Consider the following 23,289-nt stretch of genomic DNA (forward strand, 5'->3'; position numbering starts at 1 on the left):
CCTCTCTTTCCCCTCTCTTCTCCTCCCTTCTCCTCTCTTTCCTCTCTCTTTCCCCTCTCTTCTCCTCTCTTTCCCCACTCTTCTCCTCTCTTCTCCTCCCTTCTCCTCTCTTTCCCCTCTATTCTCCTCCCTACTCCTCTCTTTCCCCTCTCTTCTCCTCCCTTCTCCTCTATTTCCTCTCTCTTTCCCCTCTCTTCTCCTCTCTTTCCCCACTCTTCTCCTCTCTTCTCCTCTCTTCTCCTCTCTTTCCCCTCTCTTCTCCTCTCTTTCCCCTCTCTTTCCCCTCTCTTCTCCTCTCTTCTCCTCCCTTCGCCTCTCTTCTCCTCTCTTTCCCCTCTCTTCTCCTCTCTTTCCCCTCTCTTCTCCTCCCTACTCCTCTCTTTCCCCTCTCTTTCAACTCTCTTCTCCTCCCTTCTCCTCTCTTTACCCTCTCTTTCCCCTCTCTTCTCCTCTCTTTCCCCTCTCTTTCCCCTGTCATTCCCCTCTCCTATCTTCTCCTCCCTTCTCCTCTCTTTCCCCTCTCTTTCCCCTCTCTTCTCCTCTCTTTCCCCACTCTTCTCCTCTCTTCTCCTCCCTTCTCCTCTCTTTCCCCTCTCTTCTCCTCCCTACTCCTCTCTTTCCCCTCTCTTTCCCCTCTCTTCTCCTCCCTTCTCCTCTCTTTACCCTCTCTTTCCCCTCTCTTCTCCTCTCTTTCCCCTCTCCTATCTTCTCCTCTCTTCTCCTCTCTTTCCCCCTCTCTTTCCCCTCTCTTCTCCTCTCTTTCCCCTCTCTTTCCCCTCTCTTTCCCCTCTCTTCTCCTCCCTTCGCCTCTCTTCTCCTCTCTTTCCCCTCTCTTTCCCCTCTCTTCTCCTCTCTTTCCCCTCTCTTTCCCCTCTCTTCTCCACCCTACTCCTCTCTTTCCCCTCTCTTTCCCCTCTCTTCTCCTCCCTTCTCCTCTCTTTACCCTCTCTTCTCCTCTCTTTCCCCTCTCTTCTCCTCTCTTTCCCCTCTCTTTCCCCTCTCTTTACCCTCTCTTCTCCTCCCTTCTCCTCTCTTTCCCCTCTCTTCTCCTCTCTTCTCCTCCCTTCGCCTCTCTTCCCCTCTCTTTCCCCTCTCTTCTCCTCTCTTTCCCCTCTCTTTCCCCTGTATTTCCCCTCTCCTCTCTTCTCCCCTCTTTCTCCTCTCTTTCCCCCTCTCTTTCCCCTCTCTTCTCCTCCCTTCTCCTCTCTTTCCCCTCTCGTCTCCTCTCTTCTCCTCCCTTCTCCTCTCTTCTCCTCTCTTTCCCCCTCTCTTTCCCCTCTTTTCTCCTCCCTTCCCCTTTCTTCTCCTCTCTTCTCCTCCCTTCTCTCTTCTCCTCTCTTTCCCCTCTCCTCTCTTCTACTCCCTTCTCCTCTCTTCTCCTCTCTTCTCCCCCCTTCTCCTCCCTTCTCCTCTCTTCTCCTCTCTTTCCCCTCTCTTTTCCTCCTGACTCAGCTCAAGTCTCACAACCTATCTCTCTCCCTCCATTGTTCAATTATTTTTCTCACTTTTCCCTCAATCCCTTTCCATCTTTCTTTTTCTTAATGCACTCCCTCTACATCTCCAACTTGTTATCTCTGTCTTCTGTTGAAGGAGAAAGAGAGACGATATCAAACACACCATCTGAAATTGTAGATCATTGTAGATTAAGAAGAATTTAGCTTGTAGGCTGTCTCATATTACCACAAAAACTCCAATGAGTGAAATACTCCTCTTTGGCTTCTACAATTTATATATTAATTCTCAGTTTGTGTATAATGACGCTGTATGTATATACTGTAACAACAACACAGCTGTGTATGTAACATTAACACATGATGTTTGTAACCATGTTTATGCACTCTTCTCTTTTTTTCTCTCTCTCTCTCCCTCTCACTCTCTCTCTCTCTCCCTCTCTCTGCCTCTCTCTCCCGCTCCCTCCTTCTCCTACCCTAGTGTGGACAGCGCGTTTCTCCCAGGAGCCAGCGGACCAGTCGGTTGTGCGGGGCCAGAGGGTGATTCTGTCCTGTGTTGTGTTTAACTACTCAGGCATTGTGCAGTGGACCAAGGATGGACTGGCCCTGGGCATCGGAGAGGACCTCAGGGGTGAGACTAGTACAACTCTAACACCTCCCAAGTCAAAACAACACCCGAAACCCAACACCCGAGACCCAGTCTATAGTTGCCTTCCTGAAAAAGCCTCTATTTTTGTCTCTCTGTGTTTGTCTCTCTGTGTCTGTCTCTCTTTGTCTGTCTCCCTGTGTCTGTCTCTCTGTGTCTGTCTCTCTGTGTCTGTTTCCCTGTGTCTGTCTCTCTGTGTCTGTCTCTCTGTGTCTGTCTCTCTGTGTATGTCTCTGTGTCTGTCTCTGTGTTTTTCTCTCTGTGTCTGTTTCCCTGTGTCTGTCTCTGTGTATGTCTCTGTGTCTGTCTCTTTGTGTATGTCTCTGTGTTTTTCTCTCTGTGTCTGTCTCTCTGTGTCTGTCTCTCTGTGTATGTCTCTGTGTCTGTCTCTTTGTGTATGTCTCTGTGTTTGTCTCTCTGTGTCTGTCTCTCTTTGTCTGTCTCTCTGTGTCTGTCTCTCTGTGTCTGTCTCTCTGTGTTTGTCTCTCTTTGTGTATGTCTCTCTTTGTGTATGTCTCTGTGTCTGTCTCTGTGTTTTTCTCTCTGTGTCTGTCTCTCTGTGTCTGTGTCTTTCAGTCTATCTATGTCTTTCAATATCAGGCTCTCAATTCAATTTCAAGGGCTTTATTGGCATCAGAAACATATGTACAGTGTTGTAACGATGTGCAAATAGTTAAAGTACAAAAGGGAAAATAAATAAATATAAATATGGGTTGTATTTACAATGGTGTTTGTTCTTCACTGGTTGCCCTTTTCTTGTGGCAACAGGTCACAAATATTGCTGCTGTGATTGCACACTCTGGTATTTCACCAAATATATATGGGAGTTTATCAAAAGTGGATTTGTTTTTGAAATCTTTGTGGGTCTGTGTAATCTGAGGGAAATATGTGTCTCTAATATGGTCATACATTTGGCAGGAGGTTAGGAAGTGCAGCTCAGTTTCCACCTCATTTTGTGGGCAGTGTGCACATAGCCTGTCTTCTCTTGAGAGCCAGGTCTGCCTATGGTGGCCTTTCTCAATAGCAAGGCTATGCTCACTGAGTCTGTACATTGTCTAAGCTTTCCTTAATTTTGGGACAGTCACGGTGGTCAGGTATTCGGACACTGTGTACTCTCTGTTTAGGGCCAAATAGCATTCCAGTTTGCTTAGTTTTTGGTTAATTCTTTCTGATGTGTCAAGTAATTATCTTTTTGTTTTCTGGTGATTTGGTTGGGTCTAATCGTGTTGCTATCCTGGGGCTCTGTGGGGTCTGTTTGTGTTTGTGAACAGAGTCCCAGGTCCAGCTTGCTTAGGGTTCATCTCTTAGGTTTATCTCTATGTATAGTAGGTGATGACTTTGTTATGGAAGGTTTTGGAATCTCTTCCTTTTTGGTGGTTGTAGAATTTAATGACTCTTTTCTGGATTTTGATAATTAGCGGGTGTCGACTTAATTCTGCTCTGCATGCATTCTTTGATGTGCACAGAGGATGTTTTTGCAGAATTCTGCATGTTGATTTAAAATTTTGTGTTTGTCCCATTTTGTGGATTCTTGGCTGGTGAGCGGACCCCAGACCTCACAACCATAAAGGGCAATGGGTTCTATAACTGATTCAAGTATTTCTTGCCAGATCCTAATTGGGATGTCGAATTTTATGTTCCTTTTTTGATGGCAAAGAAGGCCCTTCTTGCCTTGTCTCTCAGATCGTTCACAGCTTTGTGGAATTACCTGTGTTGCTGATGTTTAGGCCGAGGTATGTATAGTTTTTTGTGTGCTTTCGGGCAACAGTGTCTAGATGGAATTTGTATGTGTGGTCCTGGCGCTCTCTCTATCTATCCATCTCTCTCTATACCTATATATCTGTATTATACAAATTAACTACTCATGGTGTGATTTTGGTAACGTACAGGAACTCAAATCCTTTTGTTCACATAACATAGAACTACCTCACAATCAAATGTCGACCCCATTACCTCCCTAGAGAATTTTCTTTGGTTAGCGTCACAGCCGTGTATATTCCACCTTAAGACGATACCCCGATGGCTCTCAGGGAACTACACTGGACCTTGTGCAAATTGGAAATGGCCAATATGAGGCTGTATTTATTATAGCTTGGGACTAAAGCAAATCTAAGGAAAGCACTACCGAAGTTCTATCAACACATCGCCTGCAGTACTCACACTTCAAAAACTCTCAACCATTGTTACTCTCCCTTCCGAGATAGCTACAAGGCGCTCCCCCACCCTTCCTTCGGCAAATCAGAGCACGACTCCATTTTTGCTTCTCCCTTCCTATAAGCAGAAACTCAAACAGGAAGTATCCATGCTAAGGTCTATTCAGCGCTGGTCTGACCAATCAGAATCCATGCTTCAAGACTGTTTTGATCACGCGGACTAGGATGTGTTTCGGGTTGCCTCTGAGAATAACATTGACGTATGCACTGACACAGTGACTGAGTTCATCAGGAAGTGTATAGGGGATTTTGTTCCCACTGTGACGATTAAAACCTATCCAAACCCCAAAATGTGGATAGATGGCAGCATTCGTTCAAAACTGAAAGCGCAAACCACCACATTTAACCACGGCAAGGTGACTGGGAATGTGATCGAATACAAACAGTCTAGTTATGCCCTCTGTAAGGTAATCAAACAGGCAAAACATCAGTACAGAGACAAAGTCATTCAAAGGCTCAGTCAAGAGACGTACAGTATGTGGCAAGGACTCCAGACAATCACGGATTATAAAGGGAAAACCAGCCACGTCCCGGACACAGAAGTCTGGCTTCCGGACAAGCTTAACATCTTCTTCGCCCGCTTTGAGGATATTACAGTGCCTCCAACAAGGGCCTCTCCCAAGGACTGTGAGCTCTCATTCTCTGACGTGAGTCAGACATTTAAGCGTGTTAACCCTCGCAATGCTGCCGTCCAGGACTGCATCTCTAGCCGCGTACTCAGAGCATGCGCAGACCAGCTGGCTGGAGTGTTTACGGACGTATTCAATCTCTCCCTATCCCAGTCCTCATCTTGCTTCAAGATGTCCACCATTGTCCCTGTACCCAAGAAAGCAAAGGTAACTGAATTAAATGACTATAAATGACACTTCTGTCATGAAGAACTTTGAGAGACTAGTTAAGGATTATATCACCTCCACGTTACTCGACATCCTAGACCCACTTCGATATGCATACCTCCCCAATAGATCCACGGATGATGCAATCGCCATCACACTGCACACTGCCCTATCCCATCTGGACAAGACGAATACCTATGTAAGAACGCTGTCCATTGACTAAAGCTCAGCCTTCAACACCATAATACCCTCCTGGCTCCCCAGTGGGTGGACCTGGCTCCCAAGCGGGTGGGCATATGCCCTCCCAGGCCCACCCATGGCTGCGTCCCTGCCCAGTCATGTGAAATCTAATGAATTTATTTTAATTGACTGATTTTCTTAAATGAACTGTAACTCAGTAAAATTGGTGAAATTGTTGCATGTATACTTTGTTCATATATATATATATATATATATATATATATATATATATATATATATATATATATATATATATATATATATATATATATATATATATACTGTATATTTAAAATCTGGACCCCGACATTGCTTGTCTTAATATTTCTATATTTCGTAATTCCATTTAGATTTTACTTTTAGATTTATGTGCATTGTTGTGAATGTGATACTACTGCACTGTTGGAGCTAGGAACACGAGTATTTCACAAGCACATCTGCTAAATATGTGTATGTGACCAATAACATTTTATTTTATTTCATATTCTCTCTCTCCTACTTGTACAATAAAGGCTTGTTATTCTATCTTTCATGCCACACTTCTGCCCTCTTTCCTCTCTCTTTCTTTGCAGCTTTCTCTCCCTGCTTGATTGCCTGTTCCTCCCTCTCTCTCCCTCTCTCCTCTGTTCATGCTCAACCCCTCTATCATTCTCCCTCCCTCTCTCCCCCCTCTGCCGCTCTCTTCCTCTCCTTCACACTCTCCTCTCTCTTTGCCTCTGCTCTCTCTCAAACCCTCTCTCATTCTTTCTCTCCCTCCCTCCCTCCTTTCCTCTGCTGCTTTCTCCCCTCGTCCTGTTCGTCTGTCCCCTCACCATTCCCCCCTCTCTCTCTCTCTCTCTCTCTCTCTCTCTCCGTCTCTTTTAATCACATTGTTACTGTAATGGTTCAGTGCTTCAAGCCAAAGCTTTTAAATAGAAACATGTGAATGAACACTGGTTCCCTTATACACACGCTCCCTCTCCCTGCCTCTCTCCCTCGCTCTCTCGCCCTCTCCCTGCCTCTCTCCCTGCCTCTCTCCCTCGCTCTCTCGCCCTCTCCCTGACTCTCTCCCTCGCTCTCTCGCCCTCTCCCTGCCTCTCTCCCTCGCTCTCTCGCCCTCTCCCTGCCTCTCTCCCTCGCTCTCTCGCCCTCTCCCTGCCTCTCTCCCTCCCTCGCTCTCTCGCGCTCTCCCTGCCTCTCTCCCTCGCTCTCTCGCCCGCACCCTGCCTCTCTCCCTCGCTCTCTCGCCCTCTCCCTTCCTCTCTCCCTCGCTCCCTCTCTCGCCCGCACCCTGCCTCTCTCCCTCGCTCTCTCGCCCTCTCCTTGCCTCTCTCCCTCGCTCCCTCTCTCGCCCTCTCCCTGCCTCTCTCCCTCGCTCTCCCGCCCTCTCCCTGCCTCTCTCCCTCGCTCTCTCGCCCGCACCCTGCCTCTCTCCCTCGCTCCCTCACTCGCTCTCTCCCTGCTTCGCTCCCTCGCTCCTTCTCCATTTTAGTCATTTAGCAGACCCTCTTACCCTTGCTCTCTCTCCCTCTTCCTTTATCTCTCCCTTTCATACGCTTTCGCTCGTTTGACATTTCACATGCTAATACACCCATAGACAACGCACAGACACACATGCAATGCCACGTACAAGGACACACAAGGTTAGGGAGAGAAAGCTCATTTGAAGTCTACAGTACATGCTACAGTGACAGAGAGATTCAGATGGAATTTATGGTAAGGAGAGAGGACATGAAATCTGCACCAGCATTTCTGTCCGTTTGGAGTCCTCTAAAATGTCATTGTCATAAATGCATGCATTTCTTCCCTGGCTGAAGAAAGAGAGCATGGCTGCCATCTACTGGGGAGAATGTATGGCACCACTGGAACTGTGAAAGACAGCGAGAGAGCGAGTGAGAAAGAGAGAGCGACAGACAGAGAGAGATGTAAATATGTGCATGGTTGTGTGCATTTGCATTAGGGATTATGTACAGGTGCTTTTGGTTAGCTATTATTACATCCAATACATTCCAAACAAGCCTTTCCCTCCCATTTATCATTCAACCAGCCTCCACTGGTTGTCCCTACATGTCTGACTCTCTCTCTCTCCCCCCCTTCCCCCAGCCTGGCCGAGGTACCGTGTGATGCGGGTGCAGGAGCTGGGCCAGTATAACCTGGAGATTATCTCAGCTGAGCTGTCTGATGACTCCCTGTACGAGTGTCAGGCCCCAGACGCTGCGCTACGTTCTAGAAGAGCCAAACTCACTGTCCTCAGTAAGATACAGCAAATGTGTGTGTGTATGTACCTCCATGTATGCGTGTGTGTGTGTGTTAGTGTGTGTGTGCGTGCGTTCGTGCGTGCGTGCGCGCGTAACCCCCCTGCCCGGTGTCCAGTCCCTCCAGATGACCCAGTGATCGACGGGGCCCCTGAGGTGTTGTTGAATGCAGGCGACCACTATAACCTGAGTTGTGTGTCCCGTGGGGCCAAGCCTCCTGCCATGATAGAGTGGCAAAAAGACGGGCTCCCCGTAGACGGAGCAGTCAGCACCACCGTGAGTCAATTAAAAATGCATCTACACACACATGCACCTTGTATTACAACACAAACACAGACACACACTCAATCATGTTTCACCTATACTCTTTCTCATCCTTCTATTGGCTGTCTTGTCTTCCTTCTTCTTCTCTCTTCTCTCTTCTCTCTCCATCAGGAGGTGCTCCCAGACAGGAAGAGGGTGACGACCCACAGCTTCCTGCCCATCCACCCAGTGGACACAGACACAGGGAGGAACTACAGCTGTGTGGCCAGCAACCTGGCTGTCCCCACTGGGAAACACACCACCGTCACCCTCAACGTACACCGTAAGTCACCCTCAATGTACACCGCAGCGACTTGTTCACAACCATCCCTTTAGCTTGACACATATTCACTATTTACTGTACGACTGAATATCTGAACTTATTTAAGGACAACGGTGTCTAGTGACAACCAGGAAGTACACTTAGATCACTGCCCAGGAACCTTGAGGGGGTTCTCTCTTTTTCCGTCGGCTCTCTCTGCTCCCCACCACTCCCTCCTTCTCTTTATAATTTGCTTATTCGCTGATGTATCGGAGTGACTTAGAGATTCCCTGCCCTCTCCCCCAGACCACCCCATGGTGACCCTGTCCATCGAGCCCCGCTCCGTCTTAGAGGGGGACAGAGTCACCTTCACCTGCGCCGCCTCCGCCAACCCTCCTATCATGGGATACATGTATGTACTGTATACCTCCGTCGACTTCTATAGATCTGTTGATCTTTCTGTCTATATGTCCACCTGCCTCTCTAGCCGTGCATGAATCTATCTGGATCGTTGTGTTTATCTGGGTTTCGTGTGTTTTTCCTTGTGAGCAAAGTGTTTGGCCAATGCGGGGATCGAACCCACAGCTCTGGCAGTGCATGTTTATTCATACATTCATGTGTGTTCTTTCTCAGGTGGGCTAAGGGTGGAGTGATCCTGCAGGGGGCCAGAGAGAGTGTGTTCACCACCAAGGCGGACCACTCCTTCTTCACAGAGCCTGTGTCCTGCTCCGTGTTCAATGCTGTGGGTAAAACCAACGTCAGCATCCTGGTCGATGTGCACTGTGAGTCTCTGAACCGCCATGGCTGGCAAATACTCTGTCAGGGGTGAAAGTAATGTGGTGCGGTCCGGTACGGCGTCCCGGCAAAATAAATAGTGGGGGTACGCCGTGTCGGTAACATTTCAAGGAAACTGTAGGCTATTACACCATTATTTATCTTTAGGCTACCGCATGTCAGAGACATAAAAAATGAGCGAATGGACTTGAAAACGAGTGGTATAGCCTACGCTCCTAAATGCGATGTGGTTCAACGAGAACACTGACGTTTTGCCAAGGCAGAGATGAATGGCCGACATCGAGACGGCGGGCGGACAGCAGTGGATGCATCAATTCTGGATTAATGACAATTGGCAAAATGTCATTACTCTTTGTGGTGTTTTACGTTAAAAAAAGATGTCTCTTTCCATTCACCACTGTTTGAAGACTGGAAATGTGTTGCGAGTGGGTGAACTTGCGCAGGTAGACTAGTAAAGGAGCCCACTAAAGGAGCCCACTAAAGGAGCCCTTTGAAGTGATCGTTTGACAATCAGATGAAAACATCATGACTGGTTGTGTTTATGCCACAACAAAAGCTAATACATTTTGAATGTGACATGACAAACCTTTACGACTCGGCACACAGAGATCCTGTTGAATTAATAGGGATTCTATATGTAATTCCATGATTAAGCGCGTGCACACACAGGATGTCCTTACCGTTAAGAAATGACATCTACTTTCACCCCTGACTCGATCTCAATCTCCCCTCATACTGTACCCCTATCTCCTAAACCTAATCATCTATACCCTCTCTCTCTTGATCTCTCGCTTTCTCCCTGTAGCAAGTCGGTTTTGTATTGTATTTGAATTTGTTATCTTAGCCGACTTGGTTAAGTAAAGGCGAATGTTCTCTCTCTCTCTCTTTCCAGTTGGTCCTATCCTGATAGTGGAGCCTAGGCCAGTGACCGTGGACATAGACTCTGATGTCACTCTGAACTGCAAATGGGCTGGCAACCCTCCTCTCACCCTCACCTGGACGAAGAAGGGCTCCAACATGGTGAGAACCAGCTCGCTCTCTAACTCCTTTTTCTCCCCAATTTTGTGATATTAAATTGCAATTTTGTCTCATCGCTGCAACACTCCAACGGGCTTGGGAGACACGCAAAGGTGGAGTCATGCGTCCTCCGAAACATGACCCTCCAAACCGTGCTCCTAACACCTGCCCGCTTAACCCAGAAGCCAGCCTTAACAATGTGTTCGGAGAAAACACTGTTCAACTGCTGATTGAAGTCAGCCTGCAGGTGCCCGGCCCCCCACAAGGAGTCGCTATAGCACGATGAGCCAAGTAAAGCCACCCCCCTGCCTCATTATGGGACTCGCGGTCATGCAGTGCCTTGGGCCGCTGCGCCACTCAGGAGGCCCCACTTTCCACCCTTCTTTTGCTGTCTGTATCTTTATCGTCTCTCTCTCTTCTATCCTTTGTCTCTCTATTATTTATGTTCTGTTCTGCTCTGTTCATCTCTCTCTTTCTCTTGGCTTTTTCCTGATTCCCCCCCTTCTCTCCTCCATCGGTCTCTCTCTCTCACTTCTTCACTTTTCTGTCTCTATTTTATTATATTTTTCATTCCTTCAGTGTCCATTTCTCTCTCCCATCCTAATCTCTTTCTATCTTTTTATAGTCCCCCTCTCTATTTTATCCCGTCCTTCTTCACCTCTGCCTGTTTTTTCGCGCAGGTTGACGTTTATTGTCATGAATCTTGCCTTGGAGGCAGAACTGAGCAATTTCCGCAAGATGGGCCAGCTGCAAAGTAAAAAATGTCTATATCGTAAAATTCATGGGGGGAAAATGCGCTTTTTTGGTTTTGCTTTAAAGTTAAGGTTAGGCTAGGTTCGTCCCGAAACAAGCTTCCCTAAATAGGGAGCCTGGGCGGGAAGCCTGGGGAAGTTTAAAAAATATATATATTTATTTATTTATTTATTTTAAAATATTTTTTTATTAACAACAAATCAATACATAAAGCACATGAGGGAACACAAGCATACATAGATTACAAACAATGGACAATCGAGCTAGGGGGAAGCCTGGGGAAGTTCCATGGAGGAAATCAGCAAAAGCGGTGTCAGAACCCGGTGTAAATCAGTGACGCCGCGCAACACGCCATACCAATCAAATGCCTTGTTTGGGCGGAGCTCCAAAGGTGCCCCCTGGATTAGTGCGGTAGGGGCAACAGTGCGTGAGGACAAAACATTTTAGAATGTATGCAGCACTCTGGTTTTCACAGCATTTCAATGTTATATTTTGAGATGAGCTAAAGCTGCAGCAAAAGGGGAGAAATTGTCTACAACACTGACCATATCCATGTTTTTTATTTTGAAGTTTCTGAAGTGATATGTGTCTGTAAAGGCTAGCATAAAGGGACAAGACGTAGCTAGCCACAACGAGGTTCGTTTTTTGGAAAAGTCAGCTAACCTTGTAAGCTACCTAGATATAACTAACTTCTCTGACGATTATAAAGCCAGCAAAATGTTCATAAAAACAGCATATTGTTGACCTAAAAAGTTAGCCCAGTCGCTAGCTTATGCAGGGTCAGTGATACATAGAGCCACCATGTACTGTCTATCCATGGGGGAAAACTGCAATCAATTTGCAAGCAACATTGCTAAAATGAAAGAAACAAAAGAACATCATACTGTAGGTCTATGTTGGTGATGCCTGCCATGTGATAAGCTGCCAAGTGGATTCACATAGCTGATATACTGAGAGAGTGACAATCAAATAAAACAGATTGGAGAGCTTTCGACTAGACAAAAAGGAAATGTTCATTTGAGTATACAACACAGAAACAGAGACACATTAGAGAAAGAACCCCTCTTTATAGCAGGATTTTGATAATATGATGAACCTTTTATTGCAGTGGGCTAAATCAGGGTCACACAGAGGGATGATTCTTGGTAGTCTTAAACAAATCTACGTTGAAACAAAAGTATACACCTCACACAGGGTTATGGGCTTTTAAAAAAGGAGCCACCTGTATCATGTCAGATATAGAGTTGAAGTGTATTCAATTTTGAGTTTGCATACCAATATTCCACTTGAGATACTGTACATCACAGAAGACTGAAATGTAACAAAACTGTTTGACAATAATTGTCAACAATGTGATTTTGTAGGTATGGCAACACAAGACTAGGGTTAGGTATTACGGTTAGCAGTGTAGTTAAGGTTAGGGTTAGGTTTGACTTTGTGGCTGTGCCAGCTAGTAACCACTCTGCAGAGCTGCCTCCAGTACGTGAGTCATCCCAATAAATGCCAACCTGCGTTTTTATCTCTCATTTCTTCTTCCTCAAGTCTTCCTCTTTTATCATATTTTGCCCCTGAAGGAAAGTAGAATGATGTCAGGCCACATCATCGCACTCCCCTTTTCTTTTGTTCATCTCTCTCTCTCTCTGCTTGTCCCTGATTCCCTCTATCTCTCCATCCCTTACAGGTCCTTAGTAATAACAACCAGCTGTTCCTGAAGTCAGTGAGCCAGGCGGACGCTGGGCAGTACGTGTGTAAGGCCATCGTCCCCAGGATCGGAGTGGGAGAGACAGAGGTCACTCTCACTGTCAACGGTACGTAACACCAAAGGTCACGCACAACAGTGCCCTTTCAGAAAAAAAGGGTTCCACATGGAACCCAAAAGGGTTCTTCAAAGGGTTCAAAGATAATAAGTACTATTAAGCCGTAAGGCCTGGAGAGGGGTGTGGTATATGGCCAATATACCATGGCTAAGGGCTGTTCTTATGCACAGAGCACCTGGACACAGCCCTTAGCTGTGGTATATTTGGCCATATACCACAAACCCAGAGGTGCCTTATTGCTATTATATAAATCAAATCAAATTGTATTTGTCACATACACATGGTTAGCAGACGTTAATGCGAGTGTAGCGAAATGCTTGTGCTTCTAGTTCCGACAATGCAGTGATAACCAACAAGTAATCTAACTAACAATTCCAAAACTACTGTCTTATACACAGTGTAAGGGTGTAAGGGGATAAGGAACATGTACATAATGTACATATACTGGTTACCAATGTAATTAGACCAGTAAAAACAAGTGTTTTGTCATACCTGTGGTCTGATATATCACAGCTGACAGCCAATCAGCATTCAGGTCTCGAACCACCCAGTTTCTAATATGGAATATCCACTCCCCACACTTTCTCTCTCTCTTTCTATCCAGGTCCCCCCATCATCTCCAGTGAGCCTGTTCAGTATGCAGTGAGGGGGGAGAGAGGAGAGGTCAAGTGCTACATCGCCAGCACACCTCCACCGGACAAGATAGTAAGTGGACAGTGGATACTGTACAAACTCTACTGCAAGCTTCTACATTACCATTACACATTACCACCTGTACATAATCGTCATCGTGGGACTGACATAGTCAACACTCTCGCAGCTTTTATGTCATGTGACGGCCGTCAAAATCCTTCGGAATTGTCCTGAGACCCACCATGTCAACAAACCCAATGTGTCTAGTTGGGGACACTTCTATCGCCTTCACTCCACTTGTCTCTCTGGTCCGGATGCACTCAGACAGATGTCTGTGTCTGAAATGGTACCCTAGTCCCTACATAGTGTACCATATGGTGTACATAGTGTACCACTGTATAGGGAATAGGATGCCACTTTGGATGCAGTCAGCGTGCAGTTGGTCTCGCCCCCCTCTCCTCTCTAAACCTTGTGAGTTTAATTCTCTCTGACGCACCAGGGCGCGTCTCTAATGCAGGGACAGAAAAATAGTTATAAAATATGAAGGACAGGCACAGTTGTCCCTGCAAATTCCTCTGCCCGAGGTTCCTCGTTTTTCAGAATGAATGGTAGATTACGGGAACACGTGGCCTTGTGCAATTTCAAATGGTCTCTCATGCTTCAGTGTGAATAATAGCTTTTAGTGGCTTGGAAGTGGAGGAAGTGTGTAAGATTCTTACCAACTCTAAAACCACCGCATGTAACTCTAAAGTCCAGGATTAGAGCGATTTAGCTGCTTGGAACAGTTGCCGCTGGTCGTGTGTGAATCTCATAATGTGGGCGTTGTAAGTGTGTGTGAATGTTTTGGAATGTATGTGCTCATTTGTTTACTTTAGTGTGTGTGTCTTTGTGTACACAGTACATATGTGTACACAGTGGCAGAACTTGCCTTCGCTTTGTTTAATAATACATAATATCTCTGTTGTCTTGCCTTCTTCTTCTTTGGCTTGAGGTCCTCATCCGATGTGCGCTATTTTAGAGGCTGTGGCCATCTCTGGTTGTGACAAACGGAGCGGATTCCTTTTTTCTTCCTCTGAATTTTGCCCTAGCTTTTAAACTGTTAGATCTATAAGCTAGTATGATCCCATTCCTGAAAGCTTCGACTCGTTCTGTTTCCCTCTACGCCACTCCCAAGCTGCGCAGGACATGTCGGAAGGGACTGTGACAGAACCGCAATTGCAAAACAACGTGCGTCTTTCCAATATCTTTCTGATCCATTTCACTCACTTTGTGATGCCAATGAAAATGGTTACACCTTTCCCATGTTTGAGTGATTTGACATCTTTTCTTATTAGCTTCATGAACATAGAAACTTGATTGCAGTTTGTATCTGTGCTTGATTGGTTAAGAAGGCCATACAATCACCAAATGTATAGATATTGTCCCAGAATTGCCACATCAGTGCATCCCTAACTACCTAAAACCAGATATAAAGTATATAGAGATTATAATGGACCTATGGCCTATATTTATTTTAAAAACGGTCCCTTTTCTGGCCTGCTAATTCCTTTTGATGAACAAATCGTTCAGAAAACAAATCTGTACGGCTCTCCGTTTAATTTTGAAACCCCGATGTGGCGCTCAAGACAAAATGATTGCCCACCCCTGTTCTACAAGGTGATGCAAAGACCTTTACTATTGAAGGGTATTTCAAGTCTTTTCAGTTAGCCTTTTCATTCAGCTTCGTTCACCTGAAAGAGCCAGCTCTGAACAGCTCCTCGTTCAGTCGCCATGATTTTGTTTAATAGACATGGGGGGGGGGGGGGGGGGGGGGGGGGCTCAGGGGGGAGGGGGCTCTACCCTTCAAATCACTAAGTCCACCCCTGTGTGTATATTCCTCCATATGTGCATATGCACATCTATGCTTATATGTGTTTGTACATAATGCATGTGTGTGTCAGAGCACATGCAGTATGGTATGTGGGTGTGTGTTAATGTGCGCCTGTTTGCCTGCCTGTGTTTCAGGTGTGGGCGTGGAAGGAGAACGTGTGGGAGAAGGAGAAGGGGACTCTGTTGGAGAGGTACACGGTGGAGCAGAGTAAACCTCTGTCTGAGGGAGGGGCTGTCCTCTCCACCCTCACCATCAACAACGTCATGGAGGCTGACTTCTTGTCCACCTACAACTGTACCGCCTGGAACTCCTTCGGACCCGGGACCATGATCATCACCCTGGAAGAGACCGGTATGCCCAGAGATGGACAGCAACAACACCGTTATATTCAGTAGCATTATATTGAGGCGGCAGGGTAGCCTAGTGGTTAGAACCTTTGACTAGTAACCGGAAGGTTGCAAGTTCAAATCCCTGAAATGACAAGGTACAAATCTGTCGTTCTGCCCCTGAACAGGCAGTTAATCCACTGTTCCTAGGCCGTCATTGAAAATAAGAATTTGTTCTTAACTGACTTGCCTAGTTAAATAAAAGCTGAAAAAAATATTAATCATCGTAACTTGATGCAACCAGACATCCCTCCTCAAAAACAATAACCAGCATGTATTCATGTGTGCTCTATTATAATGTTTTAGCTGAATCGCATGTTGTATAAACAGCTAACTGAACCCTATTGCATTAACCTCTCTCCCTCTATCCTTCTTCTTCTCTCTCTCTATTTCTCTCTCTCTCTCCATTTCTCTATTTCTCTCTCTCTCTCTCTCTCTCTCTCTCTCTCTCTCTCTCTCTCTCTCTCTCTATTCCCCCTCTCAGAGGAGGTACCAGTGGGTATAATAGCAGGAGGGACTGTTGGCTGCACAATCCTGCTGTTTCTGTGTTTACTAGTCCTGGTGCTCATCTTCTACCGACAGCGCAAAGGCAGTAAGTGATAACTCCATCTAGGAAATATCAAATGTATACACCTGTAAAATACAGTAGCAATCACATACACCTGTAAAATACCGTAGCAATCACATACACCTATAAAATACAGTAGCAATCACATACACCAGTAAAATACAGTAGCAATCACATACACCTGTAAAATACAGTAGCAAACACATACACCTGTAAAATACAGTAGAAAACACATACAAATAATATTTCAGATACGGATGCATTGAAAACATCATACAGTATACACTTGAACTTCCTCAGAATGCAATATATTATTCACATGTTTACACTTACATACATACACTTAAACATATAAAGTACATACACATACTGTATCCAAATCAATATACCCTGACATATATCCAGCAGTATTCAACTGTGTGCTGTGCTGTCGTGTTGTGCTTCCAGGTCGTCGTGGGGTCACGCTGGGTAAGCCAGACATCAAGGTAGAGACAATAAACAAGGAGACCCATAGTCTGGAGGAGGACTCCGGCAGCGTTTCCACGGCATCACGCATGGTCAAGGCCATGTACTCGGTGAGTCGCCATCACAACGCTACAGCAGGTTGCCTTGAACTTTGCTTCCTTTGGTTTATGTTACCCAAGTTTCCCATCAGGCGATCACTAAAGTGTTTTTTCAATAATTCCAACGACGCCTCAACTCTGACGCTATTACTTTACAACTAACCACTAACACTAACCACTAACATTTCTGTCATATCAACTTATGCTGTTCTATCTTTTCAAAATAATTTTTAACACTTAAAGATGACCCTTTTCAACTTAAAATACGATCTGTCACTTTCTCTTCCTTCCCTCTTCTTTTTTTCTTTTTTATTATTCGGTCCCTCCTTATGTTGGATTCCTCCCCTCCTTTGTTGTTTTTTCATTGTTTGATGGTTTAGATTCTGCCCTCTTCTGTGTCCTTCTCTCCCTCCTCTCAGCCCTTTAAAGACGATATAGAACTCAAGCAGGACCTGCGTAGCGATACGCTAGACACTCGCCAGGAGTACGACCTGAAGGTGAGATTATTTTACACACATACAGTGCCTTCAGAAAGTATTCATACACCTTGACGTAATCCACATTTTGTTGTGTTACAGCCTGAATTCAAAATGGATTAAATAAAAAAAAGTTTGCTTTAAAAAAACAAAAACATTTTTGCAAGTTTCTTGAAAATTAAATGCAACAAGTGAATACTTTGTAGAAGCACATTTGGTGACGATTACAGCTTTGAGTCATCTTGGGTAGGTCTGTATCAGCTTTGCACATCTGGATTTGGGGATATCTCCCATTCTTCTGTGCAGATTTGATCAAGCTCTGTTAAAGTAGATGGGGAGCAGCAGTGAACAGCAATCTTCAAGTTTTTCCCACAGATTTTCAATGGGATTCAAGTCTGGGCTTAGGCTAGGCCACTCAATGACTTTTCAATTCTTGTTCTGAAGCCATTCAAGTGTTGCTTTGGCTGTATGCTTGGGTTATTGTCCTGTTGGGACATAAATCTTCATCCCAGTCTAAGGTCGTTTGCACTCTGAAGAAGGTTCTCATTAAGGATTTGCCTGTATTTGGCTCCATTCATTGTTCCCTCTATGCTTACCAGTCTCTCAGTCCCTGCTGCTGAAAAGCATCCCCATAGCATGATGCTGCCACCACCATGCTTCACAGTAGGGATGGTGTAAGAAGGGTGATGAGAGGTTTTCTGCAGACATAGCACTTTGCATTCAGGTCAAAGAGTTACATTTTTGTCTCATCAGACCACAGAATCTCATTTCTTGTGCTCTCAAGAGTCTCACGTGCCTTTTTGCAAACTCCAGGCGTGCTGTCATATGTTCTTTCTTTTCAGGAGTGGCTTCCGTCTGGCCACTCTCCCATAAAGCCCAGATTGGTGAAATGCTGTAGAGACTGTTGTCCTTCTGGCAGGTTCTCCCATTTCATCCAAGGAACTCTGTAGTTGTGTCAGAGTGGTCATTGGGTTCTTGGTCACCTCCATATTTCTAATTTTTTTCAATTTCCTAATGATGGAGATGACATGCTCTTGGAAACTTTAAACACTCTAGAAATACCATCGCAGTTGCTAGCTGTACTACTAGAGATCCTGGTTCGACTCCAGGCTCTGTCGCAGCCGGCCGTGACCGGGAGACCCATGGGACAGCGCACAATTGGCCCAGCGTCGTCCGAGTTAGGGGAGGGTTTGGCCGGCAGGGATGTCCTTGTCCAATCCCGCTCTAGCGACTCCTGTGGTGTGCCGGGCGCATGCATGCTGACAAGGTCGCCAGGTGTACGGTGTTTCCTCCGACACATTGGTGTGGTTGGCTTCCAGGTTAAGTGGGCATTGTGTCATGAAGCAGTGCGGCTTGGTTGGGTCGTGTCTCGGAGGACGCACGGCTCTCGGCCTTCTTCTCTCACGAGTCCTTGTGGGAGTTGCAGCTGAGATGTAAGACTGTTAATGCCAATTGGATACCACGAAATTGGGGAGAAAAAGGGGTAAAAAAAAAAACTTTAAAAATGACAAATAAATGAAATTGTTTTCTACCCTTCCCCAGATATATGCCTCATCACAGTTCTATCGCGAAGATTTACAGACAGTATAGTTTCTGCTCTGACATGCAATTGTGGTGCCTTATAATTGAATTGGCAACAGGTGGACTCCAATCAAGTTGTAGTGACATCTCAATGATGATCAAAGGAAATTGGATGCACCTAAGCTCAATTTGGAGTACCTTATCATAGCAAAGGGGTGTGAATAATTATGTAAATGAGATATTTCTGTATTTAATTTTCAATACATTTGCAAACATTTCTAAAAAGATGTTTTCACTTTGTCATTATGGGGTATTGTGTATCATTATGGGGTATTGTGTGTAGACTGTAACACAACAAAATGTGGAAAAAGTCAAGGGATAGGAATACTTTCTGAAGGCACTGTACATACACAGACACACATGTACACACATGTACACACACACACACACCTTAGTGACAATATGTTTTCTAATCTTGCTCTCTCCAGGACCCCACCAACGGCTACTACAATGTGCGAGCCTCCACCCTTGACGAGGGTCGCCCCGCCTCCCGCTCCATGCACTACTCCGACTACCGGCCCTCCAACACCCCAGGGGGAGCTGCCTCTGTCAGCAGCAGTGCTGGAGGATCAGGGGCCACAGCCAGCGGAGGAGGCCCTCCAGGCCCAGGGACCCTCTCCACCCCCGGTCGCCCCAGTTGCTACGACCCCCGGCCCCCCCTCCAGACTCTCCCACAACAGCTATGCCCAGTTCAACACCTTCACCCGGGCTGGGCAGAGCCAGCAGCCCCCTCCCAACCCCCCGCCGCAGACCAGCGACTTCCCTGGGGACTGCAGCCTGTTGGACTCCCCTCAGCTGGCCTATGACAACTACGGCTATCCCTCTCACCCCTATACCCCCTACCGCATGGGCTTTGCCCCGCCCAGTCTGGCTCCATTGGAAACCGGGCCTTCCTATGAGATGTACGGGGTGGGGTCGGGGGTGGGGCCTGTGCCAGGGGTGGGGCCTGGTGTGGGGGTGGGGCCGGGGGGCGACTCCGTCAGGGTCAGAGACTGGACTGGGGAAGTATGGAAGCTCCACCCGCTTCTCCTATACCTCACAGCACTCTGACTACGGCCACAGAGGACACACACAGAGGATGCAGACACATGTGTGAGATGGATAGCTGACATACAGTGCACAGTCACATAGACGGTGAGGGTGCATTTTCATACACACTGTCACTCAGATGCACACAGAGGCCGCACACACGCATTCACATTCTCAAACATACGCACATATACTGTACACGTGAGCATACACACGCAGATATACACACAAACACACACACACACAGAGAAGTTAGTATTTCCCCACGAGACAGGGAGGGTGTGAGAAAGAGAGAGTCCAGATCAGTGGATAACGAGTGAATTCCTGGTAATCTAGAATTCCCACAATCCCAGTGTTCAGATCTTCACTCTGAAAGAGCGGAAAGCAAAAGTCCAATCAAGACCAGAGAAGACGGGACTAGAGAGAACAAAAGATCTTTAGATGTTAATTATCGAAATAAATAGCATGTGTGCTATGAATTTAGATTGTTGTGAATGACGAGAGGGAGCGTTACAGGCAATTTATTCCATATTCGATTGCCAAATATTACAGTAAGGCATATCATGGAGAAATTGACCGTCAAGTATGGTACTCATTCGAAGGGCGGGAGAAACCTCAACCAGTGGAGGGCCATGACTGGCCGCCATTTTGTTTTAGCTGGTTGTTGTTTTATACAGTGATTTTAGAGCACATATATATCCCACATTGCTCCACTTCATTGGCGCCATTGGTGCTGGTTAGTGGGGTCATCGTACGTTTTGCACTGCATTACAAACAGTATTCATTGCTTAGAAATCCATCATCTACATATATCTGTATTATATGAGTCTGTTTTCATTTGCACACCAACAAACTAGAGCTTTCTATTCTATTTTTTAACATTTTACCGAATTATTTTGGTCATATTTCTGTGAAGGAAGTGTCTGTGGACCAAGATGTTCAAACTTGAGAGTGTTTAGTCTTTGTTTGGGTGATATTCACCTCAACAAACAAAGAGAAACACGAAGAAGTATTTGAGTACCTGTTTTTGTCAGCCATGATGACTGGCAAGATTCAGGAAGGGGAGGGTATACAAGAACCTTTTTTCCAAGTGTCCATGTTTGCTCTTTATTTGATGTAAATCTGGGGTTACAAGCATTTAAATGCAGTAGATACCATGCAGGAAGTCCTTCTGTGGGAAGGTGTTGTGTTCAGGCCTTGAGGCAGTCCGGGCGTATGGAACTACAGTATAAGCCTGCTAGCCTGGCATTCAAACTGAATTTTCTACGTTTCACCATTTATATGAACTACATATTTTATATGGTGAAACATAGCGGATTCCGCTTGGATCCAGGCTATAAACCTTAGCTTGGTGCCCCCTGCTGAAATAGAGAGAGGTGACGTGGTAGCCTGGTTGCAGATCTGGTTATGCTGTCTTGCCCACTCCTACGGTCATTGTCACGCTTGCGAACAAACAGCACCTGGGACCAGGCTAGTGAGATGCTGTGTATAAGAGTGGCCTTAGGGAACATGCGGTAATGCTTTCATCATTCATTCCTCCTCACACACAATCAGCAATGAGGGTCAGAGGAGAATGTGTGTGGAGAGGTTCAATGAAGGTTTGTCTACACTATTGATATACGGATAGCGGAGTGTGATTGTGAGAATGTTTGTGCGTGAAAGAGAGAGTGTGTGTATGCACATCTATTTGTACAGTGTTTGTATAGGTGTGTGTGTGTGTGCGTGTGTGTGTGTGTGTGTGTGTGTGTGTGTAATGCATAAACATACAGTTCTCTACCTGCGTGTGAATGTGACTGTATGCATGTCAGTGTGTACAGTATGTGTGTGTGCATGTCTGTATGTGTTCATGTGTGTGAGTGCGTTTCAGTAATATGTCCATATCATTTCTCTTCACGATCCTGTTCCAATACTTTTATACCTCTGGTAGGACTGTATCCTGTATTATTGTGTCTTTGAATTTAGAAATACAATGTTTATCTTATTGTACTGTTCTACGTAGCAGAAAAAAAACTGTTCAAAAGATGTACAACAGAAAGTGATCAAATTTTCATTTTTTAATTTCATTATCTCCAATATTTTTAAAAAATGGTATGTAATTATTTTTCCACAGTATAACAGAAATAAAAAGCACTGTTTTTTATAAAATAAATCATGTCATGTGATGCTTTCGGGGGAATGGTGATAACTACCAATTCGGAGAATTCAGTTTATTTTGTGTTTTCCCCCACAATCTGTCACGTCTGCCCCAGGGCGCCAGCCTGCCGAGCATTACGCACTTCTGCCACCATCATTACGCACACCTGCTTCCCTAGTCACGCACATCAGCGATTCTTTGGACTCACCTAGACTCAATCCCCTGTGTTAGTACCTCCCCTATATCTGTCTGTTCCCCCGCTCTGTTCTCCACTTCAGCATTAATTGTCATTTGTCTTTGTATTACCCGGTTCTGCCGCTGTTCCCTGTCTGTGCAAAATTAAATGTTCACTCTCCGTATTTTTTTCTGTACTCCAGCGTTGACTCTTACAGAATGCGAAGCATCGGGGAGTGCAGGCTTTTCGGTTGGTGGTGACGTCGGGTCCGGGGGCCACCGCCGATGGAACAGGGTTGCCTCAGCTTGCTTGTCGAGCTTCTACGCCATAGCTGGCTCAAAATGTTGCCTTGCCCTGGTTGGCTCGGCAGGCGCCCATCCCAGGTCAGGTCTCAACCGGATTGTCAGGTTTTTACACCTCAGCCGGATCATCAGGTTCCCACGTCTCAGCCGGCTCGCCAGGCTCCCACGTTCCACAGGGATCATCAGGCTCTGACGCCTCAGTCGGTTAGCCAGGCTCCCACGCCTCTGCCCGTTCGTCTGGCTTCTACGCCCCAGCCGGCGGGTCCAGAGCTCGCTCTCCCTCCCTGGCACTCGAGGTCTCCAGGCTGCCCGGCATTAGGCACACCTACTTCCCTCGTCACGTGCATCAGAGCTTCATTGGACTCACCTAGACTCAATCACCTGTGTTAGTACCTCCCCTATATCTGTCTGTTCCCCCACAGTGTTCCCCGCTTCAGCATTAATTGTCGTTTGTCATTGTGTTACCCGGTTCTGATGCTGTTCCTGTCCTGTTCCATGTCTGTGCAAAATTAAATGTTCACTCTCTGTACCTGCTTCTCTACTCCAGCGTCGGTTACACAATCAACATATAGTATTACCTACAACCCAACGTAATGTAAAATAAATAAACACATCGAAACACATTTAATTACGGCTAACGATTAGAGTGACTGCCCCTCAAAACCAACAAATCCCTTTGCTATCGATGCCACATAGGCCGTTTTCAGTCAGAGAATACTGTTCATTGACTACAGCTCAGTGTTCAACACCATAGCGCCCACGAAGCTCATCACTAAGCTAAGGACCCTTTGACTAAACACCTCCCTCTGCAACTGGATCCTGGACTTCCTGACGGACCGCCCCTAGGTGGTAACGGTAGGCAACAACACATCTGACATGCTGATCCACAACACTGGGGCCCCTCAGGGGTGCGCGCTTAGTCCCCTTCTGTATTCCCTGTTCACCCACAACGGCGAGACCAAGCACGACTCAAACACCATCATGAAGTTTGCTGATGACACAAGT

At 46.0% G+C, this 23,289-nt stretch overlaps 1 pseudogene; it reads left to right on the forward strand.

Moving 5' to 3' along the window:
* Nucleotides 1-21,816, forward strand: part of LOC124014121 — a 39,080-nt pseudogene extending 17,264 nt beyond the window's left edge.
* The last annotated feature ends 1,473 nt before the right edge of the window (nucleotides 21,817-23,289 follow it).

The sequence above is a fragment of the Oncorhynchus gorbuscha genome, linkage group LG25 (assembly GCF_021184085.1).
Source record: "Oncorhynchus gorbuscha isolate QuinsamMale2020 ecotype Even-year linkage group LG25, OgorEven_v1.0, whole genome shotgun sequence".
Taxonomy (NCBI): Eukaryota; Metazoa; Chordata; class Actinopteri; order Salmoniformes; family Salmonidae; genus Oncorhynchus; species Oncorhynchus gorbuscha.